Source organism: Felis catus, chromosome B1, assembly GCF_018350175.1.
Source record: "Felis catus isolate Fca126 chromosome B1, F.catus_Fca126_mat1.0, whole genome shotgun sequence".
Lineage (NCBI taxonomy): Eukaryota > Metazoa > Chordata > Mammalia > Carnivora > Felidae > Felis > Felis catus.
In genome coordinates, this window is record NC_058371.1 from 29,190,627 (window position 1) to 29,206,392 (window position 15,766).

A 15,766-nucleotide genomic window follows, 5' to 3' on the forward strand; every position below is an offset into this window, starting at 1 on the left:
ATTTGGGGTCAAAGCAAGTGACAACTAATAAGACAGAAAACATATTTATGCTTGGTATCCTATGTTTGATCTATTTTATTAGATATATTGAGTCATGTTTGTAAGTAGGTAGAGAAAAATCAAGCTCTCTCTGTGTGTGTGTGTGTGTGTGTGTGTGTGTGTGTGTGTGTGTGTTTACTTAGAGATAGCTTTTGTAATGGGGGATTTTCCTCATTCTTCCCATTAGTAACTGGGAGAGGAGACTGCTTCTTCTATGATTCTGAAGGTATTTTTTGTTTTGTTTGTTTATTTTTCCTGTAGAGTTCAATTAGGTTAACTTTGCCCTTCCCTCATTCTATCCTGATGAGCAAATTAGATTAAGTGTAATTAGTAACTAGGTTAATTGTGTATGTTCTTTTCAACTCATCTTCTTGGGAGGGAGGAAGCCCTGATCTGGCAAATGTTCTCCTCTGCTCTCTCTTCCCACCAGACTATGCCTACCCTATATGGTAGGGCCACATGTGTGTCTGATGATGGAATTCAGTGAACATGTCTTCCAACCCTGCTGTTTCCCTATAAAGGTTGATAATTCATTTCCATCTACAGTCTCTTATATTTCAAATTGTTCAGAACCCTGTTTGGGAAGAAGGTTGATATTTATTGGTGCCACCTCAGAGACTTCAACTGCAACCCAAAGGGCCGTTCTGTGGATGTAGAATGCAAAAATCCAGTTATCCACCATCACTACACGAGAGAGACTCAAGTTCAAGCCAATAAGCAAAAATGACAAATTGCACTAATGATTTATCACTGTAAACAATGTCTGCATAAGAGTCTGGCAATATCAATGTAACTAACAGAAAGCTGGTCAGCATTAAACCTATAGAAATGTCTGACCAAAAGAAACCCATATGCCAGTGATAGGGACTCTGATCTCTTTCTGAGAAAAAAACAGACTAATGTGTCTCTTCCTTTTAAATGATTTACTGTGATATTGCCTCAGCAATGAACAGTCCCATGTAACAATTGTTCTCTTAGCTTTCAACTTCCAGAACAGTAGTTGTAATCATTAAGCCTTACTTTGTGTGTGTGTGTGTGCACATGTGTATGTGTATGTTTTAATTCCAGTATAATTAATGTACAATGTTATATTAGTGTCAGGTGTACAATATAGTGGTGATTCAGCAATTCTATACATTATTCAGTGCTCATCATGATAAGTGTACTCAATCTCCTTCATCTATTTCATCCAACTTCCTCACCACCTCTCCTCTGGTGACTATCAGCTTGTTCCTTATAGTTAATCATTGTAGTTTTGATTTGCATTTCCCTGATGATGAGTGATATTGAGCATCTTTTCATGTGTCTGTTGGCCATCTGGATGTCTTCTTTGCAGAAATGTCTGTTCATGTCTTTTGTTCATTTTAATCAGATGATTTGTGTTGTGGGGTTTTCCGTTGTGTAAGTTATTTATATATTTTGGACTAACACCTTATTGGATATATCATTTGTAAGTATTTTCCCCCATTCAATAGGTTATTTTTTTGTTGTTGTTGAGATACATAGATACATACCTAGTAAAATGGAATAAACCAACAAGGCACTTTTTTTACAGAATATATAGTTGTCAATTGAATGGCTGTCTGAATGAGGTTGAGTGGTAAAGACAGATGGAAACCATAGTGACCTGAGGCCGGCTGGTGAAGACTTGGTTGTTGGTGGTTAATGGATGTGACATGTGAATGAACTGGACATGGGGTGAGTAACACAGTAAATATATGAGTTTTCTTATCTACATTCAAGAAGTTGTGTGTTTGGTTTTCTCTTGTGCTCAAGACACCAGAAATTGGTCTGTTTTCCCAAATCCACTGAAGAATAATGTTTACATTTGCAGTATCTTTATTCTAGAGAGTTGTATTCCCCTGATCAAGATACACATTGCTGATTTCTCCCTTGTTCAGCCTGTGAAATTACGGTCAGCCAGGTGGTCATCCTGACTTATTTTACTCGTTACACAAGTAGCATTAACAGAAATGAATGCCTAGCCTTTCAGTTTATGCAGTACAGATGTTGGCTAGTTAAGCTTGCCTATAAATCATATTTTTTCCATAAACTTCAGCATATTCTATTTAGAGTGAGAAACTAATAGAGTTAACCTCTTAACATGCATTAAATCCAGGGTGGTTTCAATTTTTAGCCTGATCAGAGTTTTATCTTTATCTTAATAGCTTCATTGAAGCACAGACAGATATTGAAAAATTCTATGTGCCTTATAAAAATGAACATTCCAAAAGACTTCTGATTTGCTGAATGCAAACAGCATAAAGACTTGGCTCATTAGATATCAGCCTTCTGTTTTGAACAATGCTTATAGTGAAGTGATACAAAATAAATGGATACATATCCAGACTGTGTGGTTTAATATTCTAGTTCTTACTTAACTCTTGGATTGGGGTCCTATTGAATTTTGAAGTGTTGATGGAGAAATTGTATTGATGCAGCTTGGAATGAACAGGTGCAGAAAAGTTTTAATAGGAAGGACTTCTATCTTTATTTCTATAAAAACATACCCCCAGGAAAAAGGATCAGGGTCTATTAAGCTAATCACCATTTCCAGACTGTGAGAAGAAAATAGGGCATTATTTTTTAATTTTTTTTTTTTTGCCACAATGATTAGTTTAAGCTCTCACACTCTGGGTTTCTGAGATGTGGTGTCTGTTTCCATGGGAACAGCAGTGGCAGGCAGCCCCTGAGTTGTCAGGCGCTTCTAATAACCTGGGGGAGCTCCTGTCTGAGTGCTGAGTACTGGCCAACTTCTTCCTCTAGAATCTTTGGTCATTTAGTACAAGTGACTTCTGAGCCTATAGAGATAACTTGAGATATAGGTTGTTAAAATACTTAAGTTCTGTTGAAATGAGTTATTTTGAAATCATATAGCATATATAAAATATGAGTTATATTGAAATATATAGCATATATATAAATAGTACACATAGCATATATATAAATAGTATATATAAAATATAAATAGTATAAAATATAAAATATATGATATATGATACATATATTATATAAATATGTAATTTTTATGGAAAATTATTTCGAAAAAAATGATTTAAGGAAGACCATATAGTGCAAACAGAGCTCCTGCCCTTGAGAAACTTAAAATTTATCAGATAGTCAAGTTTCCTATATTCCATGCTCAAAATGTAGGATCTTAGAATATATAGGGAATGTTCTAACCACATGCACTTTCTTTATTCCTGATGTGAGCTTCTGCTCTGAACTCTGTTTATTCTACTGAGAACTGGGATATATAAGATAGAAACAAATGTAAATATCTCTGCTTTAAGTCCTTAAGTGTCTCAAGTCTGGGAAAGTCCTTGAGTGGCTAGAACTTTGAGTTCTCTCCTCTAAGCCTTACCCGGGCACTCCTGTTGCTAAGAAGGAAAGCTGTCTCCCCCAGCGTGCCCCTCAAACACATCTTGACCCTAAAGAGCCTCTCAGAACTCCTCATCAAAAGCCCTAATAACACTTTGCACCGCGAAGACTCTTTAGATTTTACAGTACTCTCATGTAGAACCCCCACACATCCATTTAGATATTAATAGTGAGGACCTGCTATGTGCCAGGCTCTGTGCTAAGAGTGTGGTAGAGACGAAGTGTGCCTTCATGAAGTTTAGAATTTAGTGGGGGAAAAGCTATTACAGAAGCAGACACACAACTCATTACACAATAGAAGGACCCGGTGTATTAGGAGATTTCAGGCATGAGATCTGATTTATAATGGGCGTAAGTTTCTTAGGAATTATTCCTACAACCAAGATACAAATACTGAGTCTGAAATGTGTGGGTGGAACAGATTAGGGAGATGATGTCTCCTGGTTTATGGCCTTTCCCCAATTTGTCTCACTTCTTTCTGCCTTTGCTGTCACCTCTGTTGGATATCTTTATGGTGGCCCTTTAGTGCTCTTTCACCACTTTTTGTCATTAATTGCTTAATATATTCCTCTTTGAGGAAGGTGAGGACAGTGGGGAGAGTCTGGCAGCAGCATATAGGCATCCAGCAAGAAAATAACAATCCAAGGGCATCCATCCGCACATCAAACGAACAGCACAGGTGACAAGGATAGGTGAGGTCAGTGGGTTGAGGTGGCTAAGGAGGGCTTCATGAGAGAAGGACTTGGGCTGGGCCAAGAAATTTCTTCTGCACCCAGATTCATGCTCTGAGCCAGCAGCTGCCAAGCCCACAGCCCTTCTAGCTGAACTTTCTTCTAGAGAGTGGCAAGGTAAATGTGGTGTTGAGGGTAGCCTGGCTACTGGTCACTGACTGAGAAATCATCAGATGATCCCTGGCAGGTGCATGGCAAGTAATACACTTAATCACATTTTTCCGTGGTAAGTCATTGCATGTGCCACCGGAGAGGATTAGCTCAGCCTGGGAGCTAGCCAGTGTCCCTCCACTTGTCCACACTGATTAACAATTTATGCTGGGTGAGGAGAAATTAATTTTTACCTCATTCATTTTATTGCTTGTGAAATCATGGCAGTGACTGTGGACTTTTTGTTTAAACATTTATATTTGTAGGTATTTTTATGTTATCACAAACTCTATTAAATGAACAGGTACATTTTAAATGCTAACATACAGTTGTTAATGAATTAATAATCCTGTGTCTCCAGAAGCCAGATATCTGTTAGAATTAGCTATATAAGCACATGACTCATGAATCCAGGTATTCAGTATTAGAGCTTGGGAATCATCATTTCCATTGGGCTGAGGATTAGCACTGGGAACAAGTTTTCCTTTTTTTCCTTCTTTCTTTCTTTTCCTTTATTTATTTAATAACATGTGCCCTGCTAAATGCTAGAGTACTTGAAGGATGTGAAGGATATATATATATATATATATATATATATATGTGTGTGTGTGTGTGTGTACATATATATATACACACACATACATGTATCTCCTATATGTAATTTTATATACTTGATATCTCTCTATATAATGTATTTAGCATAATATGTAAATATATGTAACATAAGTATGCATTATTAGTTGTAATAGATATCTATCATCTATTTATAGAAAGACCTCTATATTAACAAGTTAATAAGCAATAGTAATTTAGTGATAAGTGTTATATTGGGGCACACACAGGTGTATAGGGGTATAGGAAGGAAGGTTCTCTGGGATCATGCCATTGAAGTGGAGTTCAGAGGGAGATGTAGGTATTAGCTGATGATCTCTGTGTATGAGAAGGCTGGAGAAGACATGAAGTAGATGGTATTTGGGCTAGGGGGAGAATTATATGCCAAGTGTCAAAGGCAAAGGAAAGTATATATTCTTTAACTGTTTATCAGTCAGGATTGAGTTAGGAAGCTGACTATAAATGAGTATTTTAAACAGAGGATACTTGGCATAGAGAATTGGTTTCACAGGTATTAGAGTTCTAAAAGAGCAAAAAATGTGACATTGAGGTGGTTCAGAATTAGAAATCACAACCTGTGAGGTTGGTACAAGAGAGTAAAGCAAGCCAGAACCTAGAACATGCAGGGAGAGGGCTGCAGTTTGGAGGGACCCACTTGGTCCTGATGTAGTATCTGTTTTATATGTTGCTGGATTCACTTTGCTAATAATTTATAGAGGATATTTTATGGATTTTTCTGAGGGACATTAGCTTGTAATTTCCTTTGCTTGTCAGATTTTGAATGAGGTTAAGCTGGTTTCATAAAATGAGTTGGGAAGTTTTCCTCCTGTTTTTGGAAAGCGTTCAGAGGAATGGTATTATTTCTTCCTTAAATGTATTATGGAATTCATCAGTGAAGTCACATAGGCCTGGAATTTTCTTTGTGGGAATGCTTTTGATTAATAACTCAATTTTGCTAATAGATAACAAACTAATATATTTATTATTATTTATATGCATTTTGGTAAATATTGCTGTTCAAAGAATTTACCCATTTTTTTTTAAACATTTTTTTTTAATGTTTAGTCCTGAGAGAGAGAGAGAGAGACAGAGCTTGAGCAGGGAATGGGCAGAGAGAGACAGAGGGAGACACAGAATCTGAAGCAGACTCCAAGCTCTGAGCTATCAGCACAGAGCCCAATGCAGGGCTCAAACTCACGAACCACAAGATCATGACCTGAGCCGAAGTCAATGCTTAACCCACTGAGCCACCCAGGTGCCCAAGAATTTACCCATTTAATCTGTGTTGTCAAATTTATTAGCATGAGGTTGCTTCCAATATTTCCTTATTATAATTCTAATATCTAACATTTGTAATAAAGTCCCTTCTTTTATTAATAATGTTGGTTATTTGTATTCTTTTTCCTTAACTGATCTTACTAGGGTTGTGTCACTTTTATTAATCTTTTCAAAGAAGCAACTTCTGGCTTTGTTGATTTTTCTCTATTGTATGTCTACTTTTTACTTACTGATTTTTGCTGTTATTTTTGCTACTTGCTTCTCTCTACTTCCTATAGGTTTAATACTGCTATCTTTAGCTACATTCTTGAGTTAGATGCTTAAATCATTTGTTCTGTTTTTCCCCTCAAATGTCTATTTAAAGATAAAAAGTTTCCCATAGGTACTTCTTTAGCTGCATGGCACATGCTATTATCGCCCCTACTTCATTTTAATTCAGTTTAATTCCAGTGTGCTCAGAGAATATATTTGGTATGATTACAGTTCTTTGAAATTTGTTGAGACTTACTTTAGGACCTAGTATCTATTTTGGTAAATGTTCATATGGATTTGAAAAGCATTCATTTCTTATCCAGATTTATTGAGATATAACTAACACATAACATTGTGTAAGTTAGGGTATACAACTTGCTGATTTGATAAACTCATATACTGCAAAAATGATTACCACCATAGTGTTCGCTAACACCTCTATCACTTCACATAATCACCACTTCTTTTTTTGTAATGAGAACATCTAAAATCTGGTCTCCTAGAAAATATAGTATTATTAGCTATAATCACCATGCTATACATTACATCCACAGAACTTATTCATCATGTAACTGGAAGTTTGTACTCTTTTACCAATCCTTTGACCTCCTCATTTCCAACATGACCCATCTCCTGGTAACCACCATTCTATTACCTGTTTATTTGAGTTTGGCTTTTTTAGATTCCACATTTTGTTTTCCTTTGTCTAATTTATTTCACTTGGCACAATGCCCTCAAGGTCCATCCTTGTTGTCACAAATAGCAGGATTTTCTTCTTTCTCATGGCTGACTAACATTCCATTGTGAGTATACAACATCTTTTTTAGCCATTTATCTATTGACAGATACAGGTTATTTTGATATCCTTCTTGGCTGTAGTGAAAAATGCTGCAGTGAACATGGGAATACTGATATCTTTTTGAGGTTGTGTTTTCATTTTCTTTGGATATATGCCTAGCAGTGGAATTGCTGGGTGTGGTAGTTCTATTTTTAAATTTTTGAAGAACCTCTGTGCTGTTTTCCATAGTAGCTGTACCAATTTACATTCCCATCAACAGGTCACAGGGGTTTTCTTTTTCCACATCCTCTCAAGCACTTGTTATTTCTTGTCTTTCTTTTTTTTTTACTTAAATTTTTTTTAACGTTTATTTATTATTGAGAAACAGAGAGCATGAGCATGGGAGGGGCAGAGAGAAGGGGAGACACAGAATCCGAAGCAGGCTCCAGGCTCTGAGCTGTCAGCACAGAGCCCAATGCGGGGCTCGAACTCACGGACCGCGAGATCATGACCTGAGCTGAAGTAGGATGCTTAACCCATTGAGCCATTCAGGTGCCCCTTCTTGTCTTTCTGATGATGGCCAGTCTAACAGGTGTGAGGTGATTTCTCACTGTGGTTTTGATTTACATTTTCCTAATGATTAGTATAGTCAAGTGTCTTTTCCAGTTTGGGACAGTTCTCTGTCATATTTCTTTAAATATGCTTTCTGCCCCCTTTTGCACTGTTCTCCTTCTGGGAGTGCAATAATTTGTACATGTTAGTTTTGATGGTATCCCATAGATCATGTAGACTTTCTTCACTCTTTGATTCTTTTTTGTTTTTGTTGCTCTGATATTTTCAATTGATCTTTCTTCCAGCTCACTTGTTTTTCCTCTGCTTGGTCAGTATGCTGTTGAAACTCTCTGTTGTTTAGTCATTGTATTCTTAGTCATTCTTTTGTTTAGTCATTGTATTCTTCAGCTCCAAGATTTCTGTATTTTTTCCCCAGTGTTTTCTCTATCTTTGTTGTTAAACTTCTCATTTTGTTTTTGTATTATTTTCCTCAAATCATTAAATTGTATCTATGTTTTCTTACAGTTCATTGAGCATCAGTAGAACAATTATTTTGAATTGTCAGGCAATTTCCTGCAGCTTCATTTCTTTGGGCTCAGCTACTGCAAGTTAACTCTATTCCTTTCATGGAGTCATGCTTCTCTGATTCTTAATAATCCATATAGCCTTTCTTAGGTGTTTTACACATTTGAAGAAGCAGTCACGTCTTCCAAACCTCAAGGACTCACTTAGGAAAGGGAAGATTTTTACTTGTGGGTGGAAGCATGTGGGATCATGCTAAGATATTGGGTCTAGTGGTACAGGTCACTCAGTGTGTGGTGGCACTGGATCTGAGAGGTGAGATGTCTCTCTTTTTAAAAATATTTATTTATTTTGAGGGAAAGAAAGAGAGTGCATGCATGAGTGAGTGAGCTGGGGAGGGGCAGAGAGAGAGGGAGAAAGAGAATCCCAAGCAGGCTCCATGCTCAGTGTGGAGTCCAACACGGGGCTCGATCTCATGACCGTGAGATCACAACTTGAGTTGATATCAAGAGTCAGATGCTCAATCAACGGAGCCACCCAATTGCCCTTGGTGTGACATCTCTTTGGGTCAGGCCACTGAGGTCTACGGCATCAATAACTCTGTAGTCCTTTGTGAGTACTTTGTGGTGTTTGCCATGGCTGTAAGTGCTGTGGTCTCCTCAGTGGTGCCTTCAGGTCCAGTAGTTAGGGACCAGAACAGGTAGTAATAGTGGCCAGATCCTGTGGTAAGCACATACTTTGCTGTGGACACCAGCAGGTACCTGTGTAGAGGCAGGGACCAGTTGTAGACACATGTTATGATGGGGGCCAGGGCAGGCAGCGAGAGCAGGGCCAACTATGGGCACTGAGAGCTGTTGGGGGCAGTCGCCCCTGGGCATGAACATTGTGAAGAGCATCAGGCCAGTGATATGCAAACACACAGCCCTCTATGCTGAGTGCTTGCACATTGATGGGGGTCTAGGATGATGTCAGCTTGTACAGGTACAGGGGCTGGGACTGGCTGCTGGGCCATTTCTGGGGTTGCAGCAGGGACTAGAAGGAGGGAGTAGGGAGAGAATAAGGAAGGCTGGCATCAGCAAAAGAGAATACCTGTATGGCCAAGGCTGGTGAAATCTGCTGGGGTCCATGGCGTCGGTGCTGGCTGTTGTTCTCTTCAGTGACAAAAGTTGCTGTATGTGTTTATAGAGCAAGGTGATTGTTCCTGCTGCATGGCTGCTACTGGTAGTCCCTGCTTTTCTTCCTTATTCTTAGACATTTCTATACACCTCAGGTTTTCTGATCTGGGTGGTTGAAATTGAAGCATGGTGCCCCACAAGCCTGGGGAAGCTGATTGCTCAGTCTGATCTTCCTCTCCCTGTTAGGGAATCTCTTTCTAGCTGGGGAGTTCCTTTTTGATGCTAAGCAGTGCTGGCTTAGGGAAGGGGATGATGCAGGCAAAATGAAGCTGTCCTCCTCCTCTTTTTGTGTGACTATTCTCAGATTTTTCATTCTATTGTGTGTCCTAAATTTCTTGAGTGGAGTCCAGAACTCTGGTTTTGCTCATGATTAGCTGTTTAATTGTTGTTCTTTGTGGGGTGTCAGGGGCTGGGGTCTCTACCACCTTGGTAATGTTACTTGAAAAGTATTCATTCTTCAATTGTTAGATTATCTATTATCTTAGGTCAAATTGGCTAATTATATTGTTGAAATCTTTTATGTTCTTGCTGAATTTTTGTATTTATGTATTTTGGAGCTAAATTCATGTATATATTGTTTCTTTTTTTAATGTTTATTTATTTTTGAGAGACAGCATAAGCAGGGGAGGGGCAGAGAGAATTGGAAGCAGGCTCCAAGCTTTTGAGCTGTCAGCAAAGGCCATGTGGGGCTCAAACTCACCCGACTGTGAGGCCGTGACCTGAGTCAGCCACTTAACTGACTGAGCCACCCAGGCACCCCTAAATTCATGTATATTTAAACTGTGTTATTAACTGTATACAAATTCAGATTGTGCTTTCCTTTTTAATTTCTGTTGTGTCACAAAAGTATTGCGTTTTCTCTAGCATTACTTCTTTCTTTCTATTTTGACTGACAAATAATATAACTTTAATGAACCAAAACTCAAAGACGTCTTACATACCAGGATTAACAAATGATATAGCCCATGGACTGGCCAAATCTAGCTAATTTTTGCCAATACAGTTTTATTGGAACATAGTTACACCCATTGGTTTATTTATGGTCTTTGTGGCTGGTTTATAGTACAGTTGAGTACTTGCAACTGAGTCTATATGGCTCACAAAGCCAAAAACATTGATCACCTGACCCCAATTCAAAAAGTCCATAGACCACTGCAATATACAAAGAACAAGCTTATTAGAATTTTTTTTTTTAATTTAAGCTTATTTATTTATTTATTTATTAATTATTTATTTTGAGAGAGACACAGAATGCAAGAGAGGGAGGGGCAGAGAGAGAGGCAGAAAGAGAATCCCAAGCGGACTCTGCATTGTCAGCACAGAGGCTGATGCAGAGCTCAAACTGATGAACTGTGAGACCATGACCTGAGTTGAAGTTGGCTGCTTAACCAACTAAGCCACCCAGGTGCCCCACGGTTATGGATTTTTTGAAGCATTTACCTTGGTTTGGATTTACTGTGTGTGTGTTTTTTAAATCTGTTGTGATATTTTTCATCAGTTTTCAGTATTTACAGCTTTTTTTTTTCTGCTTCATTCTTGCTCTTCTCTCTTTTTGGGGCTTTCTCTCTCTCTCTTATTTTACCTGATTCCCACACTTTATTCTTAAGTTTGCCCTCCCCCCTTTTCTTTCTACTATTTTCTTTCTCTCTTTTTCAGTTTGGATTTTTTCTATTGATTTGTCTTGTAATTCGTTTGTATCTTCCTCATATGCCATTTAGCGCAAACAATGAAATTTAAATACCAGATATTGTATTTTTTAGTTCTAGAAAAATGTGTCTACTTGTTTCTTTTTTACAGATTCAAATTCTTCATACTTTTGTCATATTTTTATCTATCTCTTCTTTATATTCTTTCACATTCCCATAAAAGATTAAATATTTATTTCCCAGCTTTATTGGGATGTAATTGACACATAACATTTTCTAAGTTTAAGATGTACAACATGGTGATTTGATACATTTATATGTTGCAAAATGATTAGCACTATAACATTAGCTATATACCTCTATCACATCATATAATTATCATTATTTTTTTGTCGTAAGAACATTTAAGGTTTATTCTCTTAACAACTTTAGAGTATATAATACATTATTGTTAATTATAATCACAATGCTGTGCATTAGATTCTCAGAACTCATTTATCTTCTAATCTGAAGTTTATACCCTTTGACAAACATCTCTCTATCCCTTTCCTTTCCCCCCAGCTGCTGGTAACTACCATTCTATTATTTCTACAAGTTCATTATTTTTAGATTCCACATATAAGTGAGATAATACAGTATTTGTCTTTCTTTGTATGACTTATTTCACTTATCATAATACCCTCACTGTTTATGCATATTGTCACAAATAGCAGGATATCTTTTTTCTCATTGCTGAATAATATTCCAGTATGTGTATGTGTGTGTGTGTGTGTGTGTGTCTGTCTGTCTTTTTGTCTCACATTTTCTTTATTCATTCATCCACTGATAGACACCTTGTTTCCATATCTTAACTACTGTGAATAATGCTGCAAAAACATGGAGTGCAAATACCTCTTTGAGGTTCCACTTTCATTTCCATGGATATATACCCAAAGGTGGGCTTGCTGAATCATAAGGTAGTTCTATTTTAAAGTTTTTGAGTAACTTCCAAACTGGTTTACATTCCCATCAATTTACATTTCCTTCAGCAGTGCGCTAGGATCCTTTTTTCTCCTCATCCTCATCAATACTTGTTACCTCCTGTATTCTTGATGACAACAATTTTAACAGCTGTGAGGTGACGTCTCATTGTGGTTTTGATTTTCATTTCTCTGATGATAGGTGATGATGAACATCTCATGTACCTGTTGGCCATTTATATGTTTTCTTTGGGAAAAATATCTATTTAGTCCTAAGCCCATTTTTTAATTGGATTGATTTTTTGTTACTAATTTGTGTGAATTCTTTAAGTGTTTTGCATATTAATCTCTTATCAGAAATGTGGCTTGCAAATATTTTCTCCCATTCTGTAGGTTGCCTTTACAGGTTGTTGATTGCCTCATAAAAGTATATTTTAAGTTTTTGTTTATTGTGATTAATATCTGAATTGTCTTCTCTTTTTTTTCTGTTTACTTGAAGTTACATTTCTCTAACTCTTCCCATATGTAGCAAAGTTTTGTAGTATGACAATATGAGTTAAAGAACCACAGAGGCTGTAGATGATGCTATTTTCCATTAAAGAAAGTGCTCACTTTATTCTGTTAGGTAAATAGCTTGAAGGGCACATCACTTCAGTCTAGTCATGGATGATCTATGTTGGGATTGGGTTAGAGTTTTTCTAAGATCTAGTTTACCTGTGGTTTATCCCTGGGTTAAATCGTTTGTGTGCCTCTGTCTCCTTGGTGTTAACGTATTAGGAGGATTCAGTTCTGACCATGGGTGTTTTGAGCATAGCTCTTTAAAAGGTTCTTGCCCTATACAGCTTCAAAATCTTGTAAATGTCTTAAGGGCAACAAGATAAGTCGTAGAATATACTCTTACCATACTTTTAATCCAAAGAACCAAGAGATTGTGAAAGGTTTTCCTCTGCCTTTCCAGCTTAGCCCCTCCAGTCTTGCATGCTGCCTCAGAACTCCAGAACTGATGCTTCCTAAAAACCGATCTTCTATCTAGGGCTTCTCTAGTTTCTAATACAAGTGAAGCTTCAAAATTTACAACTTTTTTTTTTCCTTGATAGAATTCGTCTCCAGAGGCCAGCCTTGATCCTCATGCCTGTTTTGGAACTATTAAGTACCTCAGGAAAGAAAATGGCTGGTGGTTGCCATCTCTCCAAGGAAAGGCTCTTTGGATTCTGAAATTTTAGTTCCAGTCCTTATTGATTCCACACTGTTACAATATTCTTATTTAAAAAAAAATTTAGTTTAGTTATTTATTTATTTTGAGAGAGAGAGAGAGAGAGAGAGAGAGAGAGAGAGAGAGAGAGAATATGCACAAGTGGGGGAGGGGCAGAGAAAAGGAGAGACAGAATCCTAAGCAGGCTCCACACTGTCAGTGCAGAGCCCGATATGGGGCTCAAACTCAGGAACTGCGAGACCATTACCCAAGCTGAGCTCAAGAGTGGGACACTTAACCACTTGTACCACCTAGACCTCCCTATGATGTTTTAAACATGTCATTTTTTGTAATTTATTTGTTTTTTCTTCCCTAGTTGCAAAGAGGAACACTGACCTGCCATAACCTACTGCATCTTTCCTGGAGGTGAAGTTCATTTTCTGTCAAAGAGAAAAAGGCAAGTAAATTCCACAATCTATAAATCCAGTAAGTTTATTTTGGATACCAAGCAAAATCTAGATCATAGTATTTATAAGGCAGATGGAGAAGTTATTATAAAGGGGGCATCATAAAATATATCTAATACAGGGTCATTGAGAATATATTATCACTAAGTAGGTCCATTTCTTTTTTTTTGTCAAGGTTATAGGAAAAATAGTTATAGGCTATCTGAAATTTAGGAAGACATTTGACAGAGTTTTTTTATGATATCCTTGTTGTCAAGATGAAGAAATGTGAGGTTGATGCTAATACATTTAGATGGATTTGCACAGTTAAAGGATCATACCCTGTGACTCTGGATGACTTTCTGAAGAGATCGGTGTGAGTTTGAAGAAATGTTTCTGTGAATACAGCACAAAGCTTGTTATCAAGAGCACTCAGTGGTTTTAAAAAAATTCTTTTTTTTCAACGTTTATTTTTGAGAGACAGACAGACCAAGTGTGAGCAGGAGAGGGGCAGAGAGAGAGGGAGACACAGAATCTGAAGCTGGCTCCAGGCTCTTAGCTGTCAGCACAGAGCCTGATGTAGGGCTCAAACCCATGAACCATGAGATCACAACCTGAGCCAAAGTTCAACACTTAACCAACTGAGCCATTCAGGTGCCCCTCTATAGGTTTAACAAAAAAAAATTTTTAATGTTTATTTATTTTTGAGAGAGAGAGCGTGAGTGGGGGAGGGTCAGAGAGATGGGGGAGACACAGAATCTGAAGCAGGCTCCAGGCTCTGAGCTGTCAGCACAGAGTCAGATATGGGGCTCAAACTCACAAATGGCAAGATCATGACCTGAGGCAAAGTCAGATGCTTAACTGACTGAGCCACCCAGGCTCCCCCAAGATCACCTGGTAGATTTTAATCAATGAATTTGATGAAGACAAAGATAGCACACAGATTCTGTAAAATCAGAGTGAATTCCAGTAAACTGGAAGAACCAAAATAATTCCAGCAGGCTTCAACAAATAAAGCCTAATGGGTACAAATGTAATATCCTACATTTGAGTAAAATAAAAACTGTTAAAATTCAGGCTAAGAGAGACATGGTTTAACAGAAATACATGTTTAAAAATCACGTGGGGCGCTTGGGTGGCTCAGTCGGTTAAGCGTCCGACTTCGGCTCGGGTCATGATCTCGCGGCCCGTGAGTTCGAGCCCCGCGTCAGGCTCTGGGCTGATGGCTCAGAGCCTGGAGCCTGTTTCTGATTCTGTGTCTCCCTCTCTCTGACCCTCCCCCGTTCATGCTCTGTCTCTCTCTGTCCCAAAAATAAATAAACATTAAAAAAAAATAAAAAAAAATAACTTGGGAATTGTTGTTGGCGTGAACTCAGAATGAGTCAATGGTGTGATATGCTGCCAAAAAGGCCAGTGTGATTTAGGGCAGCATTTAGTAGAATATAAGGTGCAGAGTGAGGCAGCTGATGAATCCGCTGTACTGACTATTCCTTGGACATATGCTGTTGTCATATGTTCTGAGCATCATAGTTTCAGAGGGGAGCATATCTGAAACTCACCCAGAGGAGAGTAGTCAGGATATAAAGGTGGGGAACATAAAGACAAAAACAGTTGAAAGATACAAGAGTGTCTTACTTTGGGAAGAAAAGGTTTGGGGAGATAGGAGAGTTGTCTTCAAATGCATTTGATTGTTTTGTCTTTGAGGTTAGAAGTAGAACAGAAACAGAAAAAGGTTGTATTTCTAACATGAAGCACTTTTTCAAAATAGTTTTACAGGTGTCTGAATTTTGAATCAGGCTGCTTAGCGTAGTCGTGAATATCAAAGACTTCTGAATCAGGAAAAATCAGACACTTTGTCCTTTAAAAGCTCTGTGATTTTTTTTTTTTAATAAGCTCTGTGATTTTACCTCATCTTTCAGACTCTCAGTTTCTTTAATTCTAGAATGGGAACAATAATAATAATAATAGTACCATGTTTATAGCTATTAGAAGATTACAGGAAATAACTCAGATGAAGTGCTTGCCATGGTGTATGGCACATTTTACATGCCCA

At 37.8% G+C, this 15,766-nt stretch overlaps 1 long non-coding RNA gene across 1 annotated transcript in view; it reads left to right on the top strand.

Annotated features, from left to right (window-relative positions):
- LOC101095820 overlaps nt 1-14,219 on the top strand; it is a 199,611-nt gene extending 185,392 nt beyond the window's left edge. Inside the window, exons 4-5 of the long non-coding RNA XR_006596421.1 lie at nt 1,595-1,737; nt 13,644-14,219. This is a non-coding gene — a long non-coding RNA (uncharacterized LOC101095820). The remainder of the gene's footprint in view (nt 1-1,594; nt 1,738-13,643) is intronic.
- Nucleotides 14,220-15,766: the final 1,547 nt, after the last annotated feature.